General features: G+C 35.5%; 1 protein-coding gene across 4 annotated transcripts in view; it reads right to left on the bottom strand.

Annotated features, from left to right (window-relative positions):
* kcnab2a (potassium voltage-gated channel subfamily A regulatory beta subunit 2a) overlaps positions 1-21,586 on the bottom strand; it is an 86,211-nt gene extending 64,625 nt beyond the window's left edge. For 2 of the 4 annotated variants that reach the window (XM_026221726.1, XM_026221729.1), the window contains exon 1: positions 21,461-21,586. The gene's annotated coding sequence lies outside the window, so the exon portion shown is untranslated. Of the gene's footprint in view, positions 1-15,957; positions 16,430-21,460 lie in introns of those variants that run through there. The other 2 variants (XM_026221728.1, XM_026221727.1) reach the window with 2 other exon arrangements.
* Positions 21,587-22,227: the final 641 nt, after the last annotated feature.

Here is a 22,227-nt window from a genome sequence, read left to right as displayed (position 1 = left end):
GTCCTTTATCCTAAAAATTGTCTAACCTGAATCATGAGAGAAATCTGCACAGATCAAGTACAGTTAATAAGCAAAAACAGTCCAAAGCACTCCTAAACATATATGTCGGTGAATTTTGATGTGAAAGGACAATACAAGATGGACTCTTTCACTGAAAGAAGTGTATTATGGCCAGAAGCAATAGTTAGGTTTGAAGTTTTTGGCTTCACAACACATTAACTGATGGACTGGAGTGGTGTGGATTACTTGTGGATTATTGTGATGTTTTCATCAGCTGTTTGACGGCACCCATTCACTTCAGAGGAATCCATTGCTTAGCAAGTAATGGGATGTTCTGATGAACAAACAAACTATATCTTGGATGACCTGAGGGTTAACACATTTTCAATAAATTTTCATTTATGTTTAAACTATTCCTTTTAATTTGAAGTCGACTTTTATACTCCTGAAACACAAACCATTGTTAATGTACTCTCTAACTCAAGACATGTCCCACAGTGCCCTTGAAACCATTCAATGAAAGGTCTGTGTGACACAAATGTCTAATCTATGTTGATTTGATCCTGCAGCAAACACAGTGACGGCTGGCCTCCAAACAGATGTCCAGATACTGGTCCCTGAAGGTGATGCCGTATAAAGCTCTCCTAATCCATAAATAGCCCTTTTATTGGTCTCAGACTATCTAATCTGACTCTCCTGGAGACAGAGGTGACCTCGCAATTGGCTCTGACTTCCATCTTCGGAAGAGTGATCGAAGCAAGTTAATGTCTTCAAACATCAACCAGTGAGTCGTGTGAATGAGCAAGTTGGTGACTGAGAACCAGTTACATTAATAAAAAAACAACAACAGTTTTTGATCTTTCATATTCTTCTGCAAATCAACCGTCTACATTGCGAGTAAATCACTCTCATATGTGACTAAATCTTCACTCTGGGTGATGAAATAATGTCTATCGTTAGCCACTGTCTAATAGATTCTTAGATTTTCTTTGCCAGTGTGTGTGTGAGGTAAATTACAAGTTAAGCATAGATATATTTTCACCGTAGCTCTGTTTCTCACACATGCAAAGAAAGAGAGAGAGAGCAAGAAATTCTTCCATACCACACTGAATCGATGCATTAACTGTAAACGATATGCTTTGTTGTATTTTCCTTTGAAAAAGTTCATTTAGAATTATTCAGCTTTTAAGAACAAGCAGAAGATATGCCGGTTTCTCTAGTAGTGGGTGGAGCTAATGCACAAATTGCAATCTCATTGGCTGGCGCTTATCTATTACCGTCCCAGTTTTAATTTCAGCACCATTCCTAAATTCAGTTAAAATTACAAATATGCATTCATAAATGGTTACCAAGCTTTAGATCTAATCACTGAAGTTCTATCAATAAATAGTGCTTAATTATCATAATATCATAATCTAAAACATGATTGACTGATTTTAAGTGTAAATTCAGATATTTAAGTGACCATTTTACAAAGATAAGCTGTATATATGTGTATGTGTGTGTGTGTGTGTAAAATGGTGTATCAGTCTGTCGAGTAAGCGAAAAAAACATTAGCCAATTACAATTATATTGCCATGGTGTGCGTAGAGGGTTGCAAATGCAGATCCAATTGATTGAGAAAGGAAGACTGGGCACAAAGACAACACATCTTTTATCTATTTTGTCTCTGCTGACTGCACATAAGCATAAAGCCTGTGGTACAGCTTGCACACAAATGATTCTAACATTCGATTATTTTAGTGTATTGTTCTAAAGACTCAAAAATCAGCCCCAAACTCATTTATTATTAGTTTTAATTAGTGTAATTGCTCACTCACTGACTGAAGTGGTTCAGTCGGGTGGCCAACATCAGTCCTGGAGAGCCACAGTCCTGCAGAGTTTTGCACCAAACTTAATAAAAACTAACCTGTTTGTTGCTTTCTATAAACCCTTGGCTTAGACCCTTGAATAGCTTGTTCAGGTGTGTCTGATTAGGGTTGGAGCTGAAGTCTGCAGGACTGTGGCTCTCCAAGACCTGACAAAGTCAATGAACTTGCAAATGATTACTTTTATGTTGAGGTAAAAACAAACTACTGTTAATGTGTTATGTTCTGTGTTACAATCGAAAGACTTTATGAGTTCATGAAACGGAAAATCAAAATGTTTTTTGATATTTACACATAAGAGGTTATAATGGTATTTTAACAATATTCTTCTCTACCCTTCTGAAATGCCCAGATTTGAAATCGGGGAATAGTGATGTCACAATTTTCATTAGTTTTTCACATTTCAAACATCCATTGTTTCAATTTCTTCTGTCTCAGGGGTTCAGGTTTAAACGTATATGGCTCTACCACAGCACTTGCCATCTTGAGTATCAAAACACACTCATACTGTAAGGAGGGTGTAGATACAGTGTGAAGAAGTTCAATCAAAGCAGTGGGAATTCCTTTTCTGCAAGAGGTATCGCCCACTGAAATGGAGTGTGTTTGACATACAGTGAAAATGAGCATGTAAATAATTTTTACTAAAATTGGACTAATATATTTTTTGGTGAAAATGTGCAAACTTTATAAACTAACTGTAAAAACATTATATAAAAATCCTAAGCTGCATTTCTGCAGCTCAACTGGTTATCAAATTAAATGCTAGTTTATTTACAAAAGAGAACAAAGATACCAAAAAAAGAAAAGAAAAGGTTTTGGATTAGTATATTTATATACACTTATGTAAAGGTCAAATAGGCTTGGAATGGGCTTCATTTATTTGAACACAAACACAGTAAAAGTTGTAATATTGTGAAATGTTGTTACAGTTTAAAAGAATGGTTTTACTTGAATATATTTTAAAACTGAATTTATTCCTGTGATGCAAAGCTGAATTTTCAGCATCACATGATCCTTCAGAAATCATTCTAATATGCTGATTACCAATTACTTTTCAAATTAATTATTACATAATAGACCTGGGCGAAAAATCGATGGAATTAATTAATTCGAATTTTTTGTTACAGGCGATTTAAAAAATAAGTAAATCGAGTTTTTGTGTAATGCCACATTTTTGGCTCCCCGGAGCTTCCGTAGCGTTAGTTTCACATGGCAGTATGGCAAGCGACAACAACATCATCATAGCACACATGAAACAGCAAGCGACAATATGGCTACCGGTGAGAGTTGGAAGTTTGTTCCCAAGAAAGGAATAAAATCATCTGTTGTTTGGAACTGGTATGGGTTTGCTGCGACAGACGTGAGCAAGAGACCCCACGCTGCAACATTTGCCTAAAGCGGGTACTCTAATCAGCGGTAAATTCCCTCAGGTGCGTGATTTCACATCGAGTAGCTGTTACTACACGGAGCCATTGTTAACTGAGAAGATGTGTAAATCCACTTTATTTTCATCGTTTCTTTGCGCATCTTCTCAGTTAACAACGGCTCTGTGTATTAACAACTGCTCTGTGTGAAATCACGCACATCTGAGGGAATTTACCGCTGATTAGAGAACCGGCTTTACTGACGAGAACGATCGGCAGATCGTGATTGGAGCAGCCCTACTTTTGATTAAATAAAAGCTAAATTTGCTTTAAGTTGTCTGCTGCTTGTACTTATTGCTTTCCTTAAGTAGTGGGGCAAAATCGGAAATCGAATTTAAAAAATAAAATCGGAGATTTCATTTTTAGGCCATATCGCCCAGCCCTATTACATAACCATAACAGTTTAAAATGCCTAAATTCCAGAACCAAAAAAACAAAACAAAAAAACCAAAAAAAAAAAAAAAAGAATCACCAGATTCTTTACGATTCCAATTATTATTATTAATGAACTAATAAATGACTGAGTTAAAAAAAAAAAAGGGTATAGGAAGAAATGTATCTTCTCATGAACAATTATGTTTACATTAAAAATGATCTTGGATTACATCTGCCTCTCACATCTCAATGTATAAAAAGTGTAAAAATGGCACAGAGCTGATTATAGATAAGTACAACTCCTTTAATATGATTTGCAATGTTTTTCATTCAGTACTGCAGAGCTGCGGCAGTGAGGCTGGGGAAGCCCTTTCTGGCTCTCACCCTCGTTTTCATTTCCATCTCTCCAAAAACACAGACTCGCGCTGTGCCAGCTTTTCTCCCCTGCATTTGGCACAGTCAACCTCAGAGCTGTGCTCAACCCACTGGCATTCAGAGAGCCACAGTGTTAACAGCAATGCTGCAAAGGTGATGTATTCAGATGAATCTAGACTACAACGTGAAGCCTACTTCACAAAATTGACTGTCTTCCTATGTGGGTTATCTGGAAGATGGTTGAATTAACCCTGCATGATGTATTGTGTCAGGCTGATTGTCCACTTGAGCATGCAGCGCTCTGAAAGGTCAACGATCTTCAATGTGCTTTGCAGTGCTACATGAAGGGTGAAGGGAAATGAAGATGTGTGGGGATCACTGCTACAAAGGGAAGCCGGGGATTAGGTTCCGCATAGGTGTGCTTTTGAGTAGGCGGGGATATATTAAAAATAACTCTCTGCACTAAGCCACGCTTGCTAATGTAAAGAACAGCCCTGATATATATATCTCTCTGCCTGAAAAGAGACAGGCATGAGGAGTAAGGTCTGTAAAGTTCACGCTCATTGCAAAAAATAATCTTTACCTACAATGAATTTGACCTTGAGGTTTCCTCTAAGAACACATTAGTAGTTACACAGCACATGCACATACAATATTCAGCTGTTTGGCTAATAATCTAAAAACATCTGATGAAAGATTTACAATTTTCACTCAGAAATTGCTAGTTAATTGATCGATTGTGACAGTAAAGAGATTTTTTTTCTCTTGAGATTTTGGTAGCCAGAAGATTAATTTAACTAGCCCTGATAAAATAAATGCTAGAAATATTTAACAAATAAAGAAAGGCTAACATGCTAATATGATGAATGCAGGCATATATATGTAAATCCCAACTGGCAATTGTGAAGTCACCTTTACCCATGGGGAAAGGCCAGTGTGTCAGTATAAATGTGTGTGTGTGTGTGTGTGAGACAGAACCCATCACTCCTTATGTGCATCTGTGCATAGCATACACCTGAAAACACCTCCAGCTATGCTAAAACAACACAGGCTGTCCAAACATTTAGGTTGTCAAATGACCAGGAGGATCTAAACTGATGCAGGTAAACTGCCCAAACTCTCGTCTATACATCCTCTCCACATGAATGCACTTATAAACAGATGAATGTAGTGATGCTAAATAACCTTCCACAACTCACAGAGAAAGCCAGTGGTGTATTACAATTACATTTCAGTATCTCACAAAAGCAGTGCTGCTAAATAATTCAAAATAGTCTCTTTCTGTTGGTTGCTATTGTGTGAGCAGGAACTGATTGAATCTCTCCCCCGAAGGATGCTGAAATACCACTCTGACAAATGCCACTGCTAACTGAGGGGAAAAATGCTATGAGAATGGTCCAGAATTACTAATAAAACATGGAGCAAATGCAGCCGCTGTGCTGAATGCTGTAAGCAGACAGAAAAAAACACCCCCAGAAAAAAGCTGCCTGCAGCAGCTGCCCTGTGCGCACACACACACACACACACACACACACACACACACATACACACACACACACAATGAGGAAGAAGAGGGAGGAGAGGAGAGGAAAGCAAAGAAAACTGCAGATGAAGAGAGATTAGAGCAAAGAGCTGACTAGGCAAAGCCATTCTAACAATGATGAAGGTAGAAGAGATGTGAGGCAGCTTTACCCTCAGCTGGAGAGCAAAAGACAAATGCATGCCACTGGGACAGCACCTACAAAGAGACATAACACTTAACCAGCTCATTATTATGGGTACAAAAAATACAATGCAATCATCAATATATATCACTAGACATTCAGTGCAATCAGATTTATTTTGCACCCTCTGATACAATGATTAATGCATTACATGACTGCAAAACTGTTTATCACCATACTAGACAGTGAAGACTAATGTGAACAAATTACAAAAAAGAAAAGCAAAATGTTCATTGGCCTACTGATTTAAAAGCAATGCATTTGGTAATATTCATAAATAATCCTTATTCAGTTTGTATTTATTTAATATGACATAACATGTTTGGCAGAATATATTAATACTATATCAGAAATGTACTAGTTGTTTTTCATTTATCTGTTTTGCTTTATATTTTTTACAAAGGCAAAATTACTGTCATTCAAAATAATACACACAAACGCACGCGCCCACACACACACACACACACACGCACACGCATATATATAAGAAGCAGAAAACAAGATAATTAAATTTTACCACATAATTAATTTTCATTTTACTCAGAGAAATTATTGGACAAGCATGGTGATGGGGTATTTTTTATTTTGACTTGGAATAATATATGTATAGGCATATAACAATTAAGATTACTTGTTATATTCCCAGTAATGAGGGTCAATATAAAAATTATACCCCTTTAAAGGTGAAAAATATTAATGAAACATACTTGACAACAACAGATAAAATATATATTTAATGCCCTGAAATTATGTATAGCTGCTGGTAAAATTGGACGTGCAAGTGGTTGCATTAAGAATAACAATACCTTGATGTGCTAATTTGTATTGACTATCTATTTTGAGAAATTCTTTTTACAATATTGAGATCGCGGCTAGAGTGAAACGTTCAAAAGTGTGAGCATTCATTACAAAACAAAATGACACCAGTGTCAGATGCAACAGTATACACAGTAGAATAATAGTGAACAGACTGAATACAAGTAATATAATGAAACATTTACTAACAAAACAACATAGACCTCCAGCAATGTAAATAGGGCTGAAACGATTCATCGAGGTACTTGATTAACTCAATTACAAAAATTCCTTGAGGCAAAAACTTTGCCTCGAGGCGTCGTTAAATTCCTATGACGCGCAGGGATCTGATTCACACAGACCATTGTACAATGTTCAGGAAGCACACCATAGCGCATGATAGATTTTGAATTTAGTTGGCACGATGGCGGAGAGTAAAGATGTCCATAAATGACAGAGAATGTCTAAAGTTTGGGATCATTGCATTCTTAAAAAAAGAAGAGAATTGGCATTCCACAGCAGTATGACTTCAATGATTCAGCATCTGAACCGAAAACATCCACTCCATGCTGTTTCACCAAGCTTCGCTGAAACAAGGTTATGCAGCCTAAGCCTATACATTGATGTTGGCTGATCTTAATCCCATACTGTATTTGTATCGATGTCGTCATGCGGTTTGACTAGATATGATGTTTTTAGAAGTTTTTAAGAAGTAAACATAAAGAGAGTATATAGACTAAAAAAAAGAACCCCTTCACACACACACGCATGCATACACCCTCGTCTCTCTCACAGGCCAGTCAGACCAATCGTGGCAATGCATCACATATGCTTAAACTTTTATGTAGCCATGCAACAATAATTTCAGCATGCATTCACTGAATGCAACAAGACGTGATGTTGTTACGCGATTTTTAAACGGATGCTTCATCTAAAATGCACCGCAATGCAAGTGATGCAAGCCAAATGCAGCATTCTATTGAAAATGAATGCATGTATTTCTGCCGTAACAAACTGCAGTGAAGCAACTGGTCTGACTGGGGCGTCACTCTTCTTCACGCACGACACGCGTGCACACACACACACACACACACACACACACGTTGCTAGGTTACCATAGCAAATAGGATCACCACAGAAATTATATATTATTTGTTAGTAGCCTAAGGGTAAATGCTGCAGGTGTAGAAATTTTCAATACCTCTGTTTTTTTTTTTGTTTTGTTTTTTATAAAAGCCAAATGCTTGATCATTTTACAGCCATATAATTTTCGTTATGCATTATTTGTTTTGGTTGTTTAAAAACACACACAAACAAACTATCAGGTTAATCTATCAATTAAGGTCTAGATTAATCAATTACAAAAAGAATCGATAGCTGCAGCCCTAAATGCAATGTATTATGTCTCGTGGCTCTAGCTCCAACTGCAACTTGCGGGACACATTCACATCAAATGTCAGTTCAGCGGTACAGTTACTCTACTTATAATCAGTTCTTCTTTACATACTTGAATGGTATTCACTATTGGGTGACTGAACAATCAGTTAACAATAGGCAAACCATTTTTTTTTTTAATCCAAACAAAATTATACTATACATGAGAGCATGTTACATCCTTTACACTAAACCCTTACTGAAGTGACACATTGTGTTGGCCTTTCTGCCTGAGGATTCAAACATCTATATATAACAACCATAAACACATGAACAAAAAAAAAAACGGGCCATCTGTCTAATTACATACATGTCCACACATGTGACTCAGATCTGTGCTGTTTTTAATGCTTATGCCCGAAGGACATTTGTCTCCTGACTGTTCTTTTTTTCTTTCTTTTTTTAAGAAGCTAATTTTCACACTTAATCAACATCTTGCAATATGCTTAAAAAAACAAACAAGCAATGCACTAGCATTACAGTATATATATATATATATATATATATATATATATATATATATATATGAAAACAGCAGAACGGGAACTTCAGGAAAAACCAAGCGAAAAAAGCGTCTGTATACAGTTTAACGGTTAACACTAATTTAAAGTGGCTCAGGTGATTGTGCAAGCCTCTGAACGGGCATCAGTTGCAGTTGTACATACGGCAGCAGTGCAGAGTGTGTGGGCTGAAGCAAAATAATATAAAGCTCTGCGTGGTATGAGTGTGCATACTAATATCTGAGCAAAATACTATGCCAATATGGGTTAAATTTTGTTATGCTAACACAAGACATTTAAAAAAAACAATGTGTGCACTAGTGGTCAACAATTATGGGTTTTTCAATTATCAATATCTACAATGCAAGGAGTTTGACTGGCAATATAATGCAGATATATAATACAATTTAATAAACCTAAAATTTTCTGATGAATGCACATGATATATGAACTGCAGAAATTAATATTTTATATGAATCAATTTACACTTTAAACTGTTAATCTGCCAAGCAGACATAGTATGAAAATGCTGACAATTTACAAAATATCATGGCAGATCATCACTAGCATATTCGTGTCCCATAGCTCTGAAAGAGTTGCAATGTTTTGCTCACATGGCACATGATCTGTAGTGTGAATCAGCATTCTGTCAAACTGATCCCAGTATGATAGTTCTGTCAATAGACTGCAGTGTTTCAGTATGGGTCATGACCATGTAAAAGTGCATCATACTAATCTGCTGCAACATAATTATCAGCATGGACCTCTTACATGGGACATACTGGAGCAAAGGTGTCCACACACACACACACAGACACACACACACACACACACACAGACACAGCAGAACATAAACAGAGGATGATCCAATTGGTGAGTTCAGTCACGCAGCAAAGCTGCAATTGGTTAGAGACTGACTGCATAGCAGAATAGCAGCTTTACTCAGCAATAGTCATGTGCCTCTCCAATTCTCCCCTCTGAACACTATTTTTCAGTTTCTCGGTCAGAACAGACACTTTCTCAATGTGTGTGTGAGTGTGCTATTCTCTTTTTTCTACATCCTTCTCATCCTTTTGCATTCTGACCATTTCCACTTCCTGCCTCAGGCTCACCCTGCAGCACATACACATGTGAATGTCCCATGAGAGACCTGACTGATGAAATGTGACCTCTTTCTCTTTAAAGGATATTGATACAGGACAACATTTAGTCAGCAGAAAAGGCCCACTGGACAGCCTCTGTCTAGAGGTTCATAGAATGCATTATGAATTTATATAACAAATGCAAATACACATCTGTAAACTAAACTGCATAAAGTTGCAAAACTATAATTTAGAAAGGCACACAAAATTCAATCCACCTCATTTTACTCTTGTTTTATTACTAACTTTATTAGTTAAGCTAGTAGCTAGTAGTTTTTGCTGTGGTACAGAAGTACTTAAGGAAAGCTTCCACTAAATGTTTTTTTAGTGAAAGCTTACTGTACATTTGTATACTACTTTACACAAATATACAGTACTAAATGTATTGTACTTTATAGACTTGCAATCATGTAACCTGCATGTAAAGCTACAGATTATTCCACCTGTTTTTCAATTAAGACACTTTCACAAGACATTTATCATTTAAATCCTACTATCTTGAAATAAAATAGTCATTTTAGAGTTGTGCATGTGTTATTTTTAACATTAGTCAAGTGACTCATAACATGAATCCAAAACATGTTGAAATGGAAAACGCTACAACTAATAGACAATAAACCACAATTATTTTTACAATGAAACCTCAAGCAATTCTGCTTCACTGATGACTTAAATTACATAACATTTTATGATAACTGTTTTAGTAGGAGTTAGTAGGAAAAGCAAATTTAGAAACACTCAGAATTCCCATCAGTGCTTGCATTTCATAAACATGCTAATACATTTCAGGAAAACACTTCAATGGAATGACCTTCATTCCCAAGGAAAGATGTTCCATGAATCTCTTGAATTAAACATACAGTATGAGGGCACCAGAGGAATACCAGAGGACAACTTAGCCATCTGATAAAAATCTGTTCATGAAATATAATCAATTTAGTGTTTTATCAGAACCAGAGCTTCCATTATTGAAAGGTCACTCTTAAAGGCCCACAATATACAGGCAATGATGATGCAGGGGTGATATAAAAAAACAAAACAATCGAGATGGTCAAGATGTTTGTCTACAGAAAAAAAAGGGGGGCAAATGGATGTGCTCTAGTAAAACAATAATGAGGAAAGAAGGGAGTCATGCCTAATTAGGATATTCAGCTCTGTTGCATTATATTAGGCAATGATGCAATGTAGGAATAATAATCGAGTCAACCAAAGTTAGCTATCTGTAATCTTTGGTCAAAAGACGAGTTTTTTTTTTTTTTTTTATTAGATATTAACTCTACTGATTTCAGCTGAAATGTGGCCCTGGGGAAATGAGGCTGGACATAATTAACTTGTGTTAGGATAGAAATAAACATCCAAATGTAGGTCAGTGAAAAATTTACAAGACCTGAAAGTCTAAGGCAACTGAACCATTTAAAATTCATTATAGCGAATGAACCCAGTTTATCAGTCGATGCCACAGCAGCACTGACTTTAATATAGCCAGGTAACAGGCGGAGGATCCTGAACCGCTGGAGAGAAAGGTCTGTCATTCACTCACACACAGCCTGTCTAAAATTCACACAACAAAAGCAATAGGAATTGAGAAAATGTATTGACCATGAAATGTATTTTACATTATTTCAAACCATTTTCCCGAACACTCCCGTCTTTTACTGTATGGAAAACAGTTAGTACTGCTTCCCCTAACATGGAATGTTCTCAGAGCTTTGGCTAACATTCTGGAAAGGTTTTCTTTTAATTTTGAACAAGCATTACTTCAGGAATGTTAATAGAACAATTGTTCCGAGTTATCTGGTCTTTCACAATGTTCTCCAAACATTTTTTTATACATCATTTATAGAACCGTTTCTTTTAGTTGGACATTCATCTAACACTTTTTTTTAATGTTACTAGCTTCAGAACGTATATAACATTCCAAAGGTAACGTTCCTATAATGTTTGCAATTTTATAAAATGGAATGTTCCCTTAATATTTCATACCCATTAAAGCTGTTTTTAAAACATTTGAAAAACTGGAAGTTTTGAATGTTCAGAAAAGAAAAAAAAAATGTATAACTAAATGGGAAAATTAGCAAAATATTTTTAGAACATCAGGGCTTGACAATAAGGACTGCCCGGTTGTCCGTGATTTTTTTTTTAAATAGCAAGGCTTAAAAATATGTGCAAATGATAAACATTCGTGACAAATTTGCCAACTATCCCAAATCTAAATTGTTGACAATACTGTTAGCTTTGAGGTAATCTATATCCTAACTAAACCTTGAGCAGACCCAGACATGTACATACATGCTGCTCACATATTATTATAGCCCAGTTTGTGCTGATTACAGTGAGATTAGACTTTAGCTATTTAGATATTTATAAGAAACGGAAAAAAGCATAAATGTCAGGGCATGACAAAACATCTCCAGGCCCCAAAAATACCCTTAGACTCCAGAGGGTTAAAGTGGCAGTATATTTAATATAATAGTTGTTGTCCATATCCAAGTCATTAAGTGAAAGGGGTATATACATTTTTGACCAATGAGAATGTATTGTAATACCAACAGCTACTAACCATTAAAAGAACATTTAAATGCACAACAGCCAGTTTCAACAAACCCCTTAAGTTAAGAAATAATTATTGCTCACTCAATTATAATTATAACCAACCACAAGTCCTTCAGTATGTTCTGCCTCAACTTACTGTTTTAGCAGAAAACATTTCGAGACAGAAGAGGAAAAAATTATAAAGAAATAAAAGTTGGACTTGCATTTAATTAAAAAATAATAAAATGAGAAGACATGCAACAGTGACTGCTTTTTAAATGGGCAATATGGATTTCTTTGATTTCTTTATATTGCTTATGCCAAGTGTTTTGCAATTTTTCAAAAACGTTACTACCACCTGGCAAAGTTTCACACATATTTGGCGAGAATCCATTTTGGACCTTGTAGTCCATACTTATAAAGGCTCTGCCAACATGACATGGGTGGTCTAAATGACAAAACAAACACATACACATTAACACACTGCTGCGATGCGGAAAGGTGTGATAAATGCCGCAGGTTACACAGATCTGCAAGTGCACACCTTCTCCCTGGTGGGACTCCCAAACATGACTAATGCACCAAGACAGCAGCTCTGCGTCCACACCACAGGATGATTAGAGAGAACTGTTAAGGTGTTTTCTCAGAGGAGAATCTTAAATTTACATACAGAGCTTCCATAATGTCTGCTTAAAAAACAGTTAGGCAACTATTTAGGCATGTCTGCTGAAAACAATTGCCTGGAAGTAAGTGATATCCCATATTTTCTGACTTGGTAGCACGTCTCAGTCTGTTATCCTCTAGCACTCTCACCCACATCTTTGGACAGTGCCTCAGAATCACATAACCCACAAAGACATCCAGAAAAAGACCTTGAATATCTCCATCCTGTCTTCTTTCAAATATTCTCAATGCTGCGGCTCATATTAAGCATTAAAGAGAAAGACACTGAAACATGAGATACTATAAGACAGGTTTTTAAGGTACTGTTTTGTGTTGTAGTCTTTGTAGAAAGCATTGTCCTCATTTCTAAAATGCATTATATTGACCCTGATTCTGTAACTATAACACAAATTATTAATTTTATCACTGAAGAAGTGACAGTCATAATTCTTTATGGTTTTAAAGTTAACACACAATATTTTAACCATATTGATCATCATGATATTTACATTTATTAGAAATTAAAACTGTGAGTAACTGAATGGTTCTAGCATTTTTCAAGATTATTTACTGATTGAGCATTAAAAGAACCAGTTCATAAGAGCTTGTTTATGAATCAGACTTCACACTATGCTTGCAATTAACTTGCAATGACTATACCGGTCATGCTTTATGTTTCAAAAACCTTCAAAGAAAACCAAAAGGTTTATGACTACAAAATATTTGACTATATCTTGTCACTTTTTTTTAGTTCTAAGAAAAATTATGAAATTATTTTATAAGTTTCCATCCACGTTACAAAAAAAAAAAATCACACTCATTTCACTTATATTTTGAGGGCATGAGTTAGGGGTGAGAAATGTGAACAAAATCTTATTTTGTTTTATTTCATTTCATGATTATAGAAATTTTATTGCTCGATAATTTATTTCATGATATAGTCATTTTTGTTATTGTATCCTATAAAAAATAAGAAAAAAGATGCAAGTAAATTCACAATTTATTTTTCACAAATCGAGAGAGGTTGCTTTCCTTGCATGTGCTTTGGGTGTGCGAACGATTCTCATTAAGTTTGAGAGGATGTATGGAGTGTGTTGCTTAATCAGATGCACATTATAAGAAGTGTTAAATTTGGTTAATGAAAACTGTGATGGAAAGTGTTCGTCAACAAGGTTTTTCCCCTGACGAAAAAAGGCAATGACGAGACATATTACAATAAGGTCATTAAATCATAACTGACCCCAACAGTCATATCATTGACAAAAAAAAGATAAGACTAATATGTAGTTAAAAGAAGAAAAGCTTTGAAACCTTTTAATTTCTTTTTTTTTTTAAGTGGAGCCAAAACATTTCAGACTGCAGACTCTACTGCAGACTCTACTATGCAAGCGTTCATGTTGGCGGTTGCTAGATATCAAGTTGTTATATCCAATACAATTATTATTATAACCCTTTCAATATTCAATAGTGTTTTGAGAGGGTTTTTTATATTATATACTATTTATTTGTCAATTATTAAAGTATTACATGTAGTAATACACTATATTTGGGATTTTAAGAACAAGTGGAAAAAGTGCTGAATGTTTCATTTCATTCAAGTGAAATTAGCAAGCAGTTAGACTGAATTTACATTTGTTTTAAACACGGAGCCAGGCGCGAGTAGACGCAGGTTGCGCACATGCATCAAGTTTCATCCATTCTGCCAGATGCGCTCGTGGAGATTTTTGCGGTGCTGGCCCACGCGAGAATATAACCGAGCGTTACGAAACAGGCTGCGTGAGTGTGGCAAGTGTGAACGGCTTTTTTTATTGTGGGCGTTTACACAGTTGCTTAGAGCAGAGCTGATTGGGGAGAATGGAGGTGCACTCACTCTATTGGTTAGTAAGACTGTCAATCAAGGCTGAGAGTCATGCATATGAACATGCATAATATCGCATCCACATCGCAGGCTTTTGCGATTAGCAAAAGTCTTTTTCCGAAAAACATAAATGCAACTTGGAATTATTGGAATTACTATGAGGAATTTCTCTGTAACAATATTTGAAAGTAGGTTTTTGTTACACCAGTTTTCATAACATAGACTGGGCGAGTGTATATTTAAAGTCTGCTGTATATTTAGACTCTAATTGATATCCCGTTATAAACCTGTACACTTACGTTAGATGGGGTAAAATAAACCATGCATATGAGTTTATATTCTATTGATTTGTGATTATCGGTGAAAGAGCAACTTCTGATTGAAAAAAAAGAGAGAGAAAAAACAAGAATAGTATTTACCTAATATATACCAACTTACAATGCTGTACTGAGGAATTTCACACAAAAATGTAATGGTTTAATATTTGACTGCAGTTTACTTTGTATATTACAAATAAAATGCTGAAATATGTGCATCCTACATTTCAATTACTGATTAAGTTAAAGCAACAACAAAAAAAAAGAAAACAGTGCATTTTCCCTACATAGGTCTTATAAAATTGTTGGGATCAAACAATACAAAAGTGATGGAGACCATTTACAAGAGAAACATTTCCAGCCTTCAAAACAAGATCTCCTGCTACATTTTCTCTGCTGTAGCTGCCATTAAAAACTTACTGCACCAAATCGCTGCGACCTGCACCTTCCTCTCATTCACCAGCCTCGGCCCAGTGCCCAGAGGCAGAGCGACACCATCCAGACACAACCTAGCAGGAAAAGCCGCTTACTCTCCACCAGACTGTACTTATAGTAACATGACAGCTCAGAGAAACCATAACAAAGCCTCATCTTCAAAGCATCTAGTATAACCAAAGCCATAACAGAACACATATCATCAATGCCGACTGCGTAGCATAAAGCCAATATTTGTGGGCAACAGATGGGCACTGCAGCAGGTGAAAGCATGATGCTCATATTCAGCCATCAAATGCTTGTTCTTCAATGCATTTCACAGACTTCAATGCATTTTCACACTCCTTTTAATGTTTTTATGATGCCTAACGCTAATGTAATCAGTCACAACATGCATTAATCATTGGGAAATACAGATTTTAACTCCCTGTGCAATACGGTCTGCAGATATGCTTCTCAATGCAGCAAGCAGATGCTGAGACCGGACAAGAAGACATTCACACATATAAACTCACGCTTAGGTGGGGAGCAGGATGAGATGGAGAAGAAAGCAAAGAAAGCTTGTCTTGTTGTTTGACTACCAACCTCTGCCGATGCCTGCTGCAGTGTTTCCTGCTCGGCGAGGCTGAAGAAGAGTTGGGTGGGTGCAGCCAGATTGCCTCCACCGAGCGTCAGAAACGACGGCGAGAAAGAGAGAGGGAGGGAGGGGGATATGAGACGGGAATGGTGAGTGGGTTTATCCTCCACAGTACCCTTTCAATGTGTGTGCCTGTATGGCTGAGTGCATGAGTGTGCGCGTGAGAGAGGGGGCGGATGGGAAGGAGAGAGAGAGACAGAAGCGGTGTGTATGTGCGAGCGAGTCTCCCAAGACAATGCCAGTGAATAGAGACTGAGGAACACAGTAGATGCGTTAAATATAGGGTCCCTCCCCCTTACATCACACGAACACAGAGCTCTGCACAGTCAGCGCTACATCTAACCATATGGAAGAACAACGGGTGCAAGGAGGAACAGAGAGAGAGGGGAAGACACAAGAAAGGAGACACGCAAACAAATTTAAACTAGAGTGTTTAAAATATTTTCATAAAAATGGCTTCAAAAGGGCTGGGAATCTTTAGGTAGACAACGATTCGATTCACGCTTCATAGGTTTTTGATTCGATTCAACAATGATTTTAGCAAATTTAGAACAATTCAATTTGATTCGATTCACAATAAAATTGTATCCGATTTGATTATAACAATTTGATTTAGCATTCTTCAAGTGCATTCACAGGATTATTTAAATGCTTCCCCTAAATAACTTTTAAATGCTTAGTCAGTGGGCAAAATGCACAGCAGTCTTTATGGTTACAGAACCATAGGTTAGAGAATTTATTTATTTTTGTCCATTGTTAGATGGTAGTTTAATGATGCTATAGCATATGTAAAAAATTATGTAAGCCAAGATTTTAATAAAGAGCTACACCGGCCTTATTTTTAACAGACTAAGGAGCCGACTTTCCCCCAAACATGTTTACATGCCCGTGTTTCTTAACAAGAACATGTAAAACAATAGAAAAAAAGCAAAAAAGATTTGCAGACAGTTTCAAAGTTAAGTGTAAGCTACATTCTGTACAATGGCATAATTGCTGCAGGCTGCTTTACGTTTTTTCTTTGTTCATTTTTTTTTTTCATCAATTTTTTTTTTTTTTAATTTTATTTATTTATTTTATTTAATCTGTAGGCTACTTTTGTTTGTTTGCGTTGTTAAAGTTTTTCAGCTAGAAAACACAATGTGTAATGTTCAAGCTTATTGTGTGTAAGCTTGTTCCAAAATGACAGAAACAATAAATGTTGCTGCAAAATAACGTCTGTCTCATTAAACTTAATTTAAATAAACGAATATTCGAATATTCATTTTTTGTGAGCTCAAAATTATTCTAATGTGATAATTGCGGAAAAACGCCCATCCATAAAAATCACACTGCACGAGCAACTTTTAATAACAAAGAGCAGCTTATAAAAAAAAGAGCGAATAGACCCACAAGACTCAACCAGAGTTAAATAATAAAAAAAAAAAAATTATATATATATATATATATATATATATATATATATATATATATATATATATATATATATATATATATATGAAGGAGCTTCCCCTGGAACTTACGCAATCGGCAAATGGTCGTTTTTTTTTTGTTTTATTTCATTTTAAAGTCTGTAAATGTCCATTAACACAGGCCAGAGACGCTGAAGACGGACGCACATAGAAAAATACTGTAGCAGGCAGATCACTCAGTGTTCATGATGCACAAATTATTGAAAGGAAATCACATGAAAGCAGCGTTTCAACGCATACCACTGCTTTGTTTATCTGTTTAGCTGTATCTGCTGTTCCATAAGCGCCACCTGCTGTTATAGAGTGAATCTGCATCTCATTTAGCCCGTCTGCTGTTTGTTTTGTTCAGCCATGTAGTATAATTCCACAAAGCTAGTCTCAAAACATTCTGTTTTTGCATCAAATTAGGTTATTATTAAATCAAATTATGTATGAAACTAGGGTAGCAGTAGCTCTAGCAGCAAATCAACTATTCACATGAAATGCTGCAGGACAGCCCACAATTCAGCAAACATTTCAGAAACAAATCAAATCAAAGAAAAAATAAACACGTACTACTGTTCCAATTATTCTGTATGTTGCTCAGATATAAATTATATTTTGTTCAGTGGAAAAAAAAGTTGTAAAAAATTATATTCCATTTTAAAGCTGTAGCAAAAATACTGTGATGTTGCTCGAGGTTATCATACCAGTATCAGTACGTCATAAATGGAACGCAGATTACTGTCGGGAATTTGTTGCACCACGCCGTGCCGTATCCAGTGTAGACAGCATAATAGGTTCTGTTGTATTTTGTCGTCTGGCAAATACAAAATGTTGTTAATCTGGCGTCCAGTTTTGACACGGTGTTGATAGATGAATACGTTCTGCCCCCTCCATCCGAAGATTTGGTGTTGATCGTAGCTTCGAAACTCACATTTTTTTATTTGGACCAGCCCTACTATTCACTATTCCATTTCTGAAAAGAAGGTTTTATGTTTCTGGGAAAGAACAGTAAAACTATTAAAAGTGTAATATACTGTAAACCTAAGCTGTAACCTGAAGATTTCATTCCATTCAGTATTCTAAGTGCTGACTTTATTTTACCCAACGGATATGATTAAAAGGGAAGATCCAATCAAGGAAGTCACTGAAGAGCCTCATAATTGCATCATTTAACCAATGACTCAGTCTGGCTAATAGTGCCACTCCTTGTGTCCAACTACCAGCTATCTACTGTACAGACTTCGTATTAGTAAGACAGTGGCTTCTATTTATATAATGGTTTGCAGCGCTGCAGCGAAACAGAGCAGAGGCCAAAAAAAAAAAAAAATCTAATTGCGCATGCATGCAAACTGTGAAGATAACTCTTGCCATTTTACTTCACTTCCCTGTTCCTGCAATAGAGTTGAAAAGCACATTAACACATGGCTTGAGGGGCGGTCTCAAATAACTGCAGCCCACTTGAAGTGTGAAAAACAGTGCAAGCCAGCTTAAAAAAAATTTTTTTGACAAAGCAAGTGCATTTCTCAGATGACCAAAGGAAGTCAGCTAAACGGTTCATAGTGACAGCTGTACACATTAAACTTTTGTCCATTAAAGAGATGAGTTCTAAAAATACATATTCTAGCAAAACTCTATACTACATTCTGTCACCTAATGTAGCAACAAAGGTTAAATAACATTTGCCCACTTTTTTTTTTGTTTAAAATGAGTTCACTTTAGGGATATAACGGTATGAAAATGTATTATCACTATGTATTATAGGGACCAAAATTATCAAAGTTATCTGTATTATCACGGTATTGTTAAAATGAGCTGTAGATGTTAAATAAGTAAGACAAATAAATTACTTTTTCACAAGTTTTATGTTTAAAAATAAACAAACAACAGATAAAATGACTTTTTGTTTGCAAAATTCACTAAAACAATAACATTACCAATGATGTCCGGATTTTAAATGACAACTTGACTGACAACAGTTTAAAAGCATGGGGAGATATCTAATTTAAATGTCCAAATAAAGCTTTGAAAAGGTTTAATAAAAATGTAAACCTCACATTTGAGCCTTTAAATAAAGATATGTCAAAATTATAATTTTATCTGCTACATAAATAATTCTACATAACTTATCTGAATTCTTTAAATGTGTAGAATCCACACAAGCTTGTTCTTCATCAACCGGTCAAAATTTACAGCAGGGCATGCAAATTCAGTTCATTTTTGGCCAGACATAAGCTGCACACAGACTAAATGTAAAATATAATTCTCTGTGAATCCACTCTCTGACAGCAGGTGGCGCTTAAGGAAAAGCTGAAATACAGCTGTTTCCCGTAACCTCTGTGGACAAAACAGCATTGCTATTAAGAACACTTTCTTTGGTATAACATGGAGCAAAGATGAAAACAAAATTCCATCAAATCGTTTCTGAAGACAGTGAGAATCTTCAGAGGTACAATTGTATAATTCATTCATATATTAATTTTGTATAATTCCCTTAGCACTCTTTTACCAAAACAAAACTACTCTGCATGCATCTCACACGTGTAACGTGTTACTTAAAACTGTGCTTTATGCTGGACAGTATTTATTTATTGCAAGTTGTTCAAATCGTGTTAATCTAATAGGGTTTTAATAATAATTAAAAGATGAAATGGTAATACTAACCATGGGGAATTTTATCATGATTTATCGTCAAACCAGTAATCGTTACATCCCTAGTTCACTCCAAAATTAAAATTTACTAATAATTTACTACAACATCTGACCATCTAAGATGTAGATGAGCTTCTTTATCAGATGTAGCATTCCATCACTTACTCACCAATGGATGCTCTGCAGTGAATGGGTGCCGTCAGATTGAGAGTACAAACAGTGGATAAAAACATCACAATAATACACAAGTAATCCACACCATTCCAGTCCAGCAGTTAATGTCTTGTGAAGCTAAACCTTTGAAAACAGTTGCTTACGACTAAATTATGAGTCATCCATCCAAAATATTAGGGCTGCAACTAACGATTATTTTGATAATCGATTAGTTTGCCAATTATTTTTTAGATTAATTGTATTATAACCCCTTTTTTCATTATTTAAATGCTTAATGTTCTTAAAACAAATTTGCCAAATGAATGCTATGATAACAGTGCTTAACAATTTATTAGAGCACCTGTCATTTAGGAATCTGTCAGAAAAATGTAATGCTAAAAAATGTTATTGTAATTTTTGGAAGAATAACAAACTGAAACAACTAACGTAAATAATATTTATTCACATAATAATAATAATAATAATAATAATAATAATAATAATAATAATAAAGGCCTCCATTGTCTTTGATAAGATCACTTGCTCGCATTGTTTATGTAGGCTACTTTTTGACTAATAAAAAAACACTATAAAGCACTTGACAATTTTTGTAACCTACGTATTTATTTACTGATTTAGGTATTGCAGTAGTAACAGTAACCGGTGTAAACTATGGTAACCAAGGGAATTAAGTTAAAGGGTCATGAAGACCAATCTCTACTTAACAAGTGTAAATTGCCTTTAAAGGATGCAGAACACATTTCTGGCATGTTTTATTATTATTAATGTATTTTAATGGGAGAATATGATTAGAGCTGTGGATGCTGTAACGTTACATCATGAACTGACAGTTTCCTTTCGTCAAGATCACATTAAACTCTAAATCAAATCTCAGGACGATAAACTAGCTAAAATAGCAGGTAACGTTATAACGTTAACAGCGAGTAGCAAAATACAACAGAAATTAGATTTGTTCATCATTTCCGAGCTTTATAAACTGTAAGATCAACGTCACTTTATGAGATATTCAGCGGTTTAGCATTACCTCAGCAACACAAGTCTTCAGTAGTGATTGATTTCTTGCATAACAGTAGCTGAACAGTGTATAAAATATAATATTCTTACCTTACAGCAGGATAATTATCGATATTCACCGTAAAACTGTATTTAGTGCGATGACAGAAGACCGTTGGCCAAGCAGCTATAAACAACTCCTTTTTTTGCCGCTTTTCACACCCTCGCCACGCGCTACAAAAGACACTCGCGCTGCGCAGGGACGCTCCTATTGGCTGGTTGAGACGCACCGCAACAAAACAGCGACGCTTGATTGGTTGGCCTCGCAGTACGTCACTGGAAATATGTTTCATGCGTCCAATAGTTACGCAGATCTTTTCAATACTCTATCCTCAAACTATGCAGTGCGTTTTGTGAATGTATTTGTGTTAAAGATGTTTAGAAAACTTATATAAGTTTAAACACTATCATTTTCAATTATAATATTTTTTATTAAAAAAATGTATACGCAGTGCAAATGTTGGGGTATGACACGCTGCTACTATACCGTAAATACAATATTTTATTTTTGATGGGCATGAAATAAAAATTCTTTAAAAGTCTAAAATAACTTGGATTATTTAACCATCTACATTTTTCCCCTTCTGGCTTTTGGTTTATTATTTTTATGATATGTCTCATCTCCTATTGTTCTGTACATACACAGAACATTGTTAATAAAATGTCATGTTTCAAATAAAAAAGCAGCGCATTAAAGTTTATAAATAATAAATTATGTGGTGATTTAAAATTCATCTTCTTTTTTATTGTTAATAATAACAATAATAATAATGCTTCTTCTGCTTTCTGTTAATGCCATCAAAGTGCTCTATATTAAT

Source organism: Carassius auratus, chromosome 36 (assembly GCF_003368295.1).
Source record: "Carassius auratus strain Wakin chromosome 36, ASM336829v1, whole genome shotgun sequence".
In the NCBI taxonomy this organism is placed as follows: Eukaryota; Metazoa; Chordata; class Actinopteri; order Cypriniformes; family Cyprinidae; genus Carassius; species Carassius auratus.
This window is presented reverse-complemented; position numbering and strand designations above follow the sequence as displayed.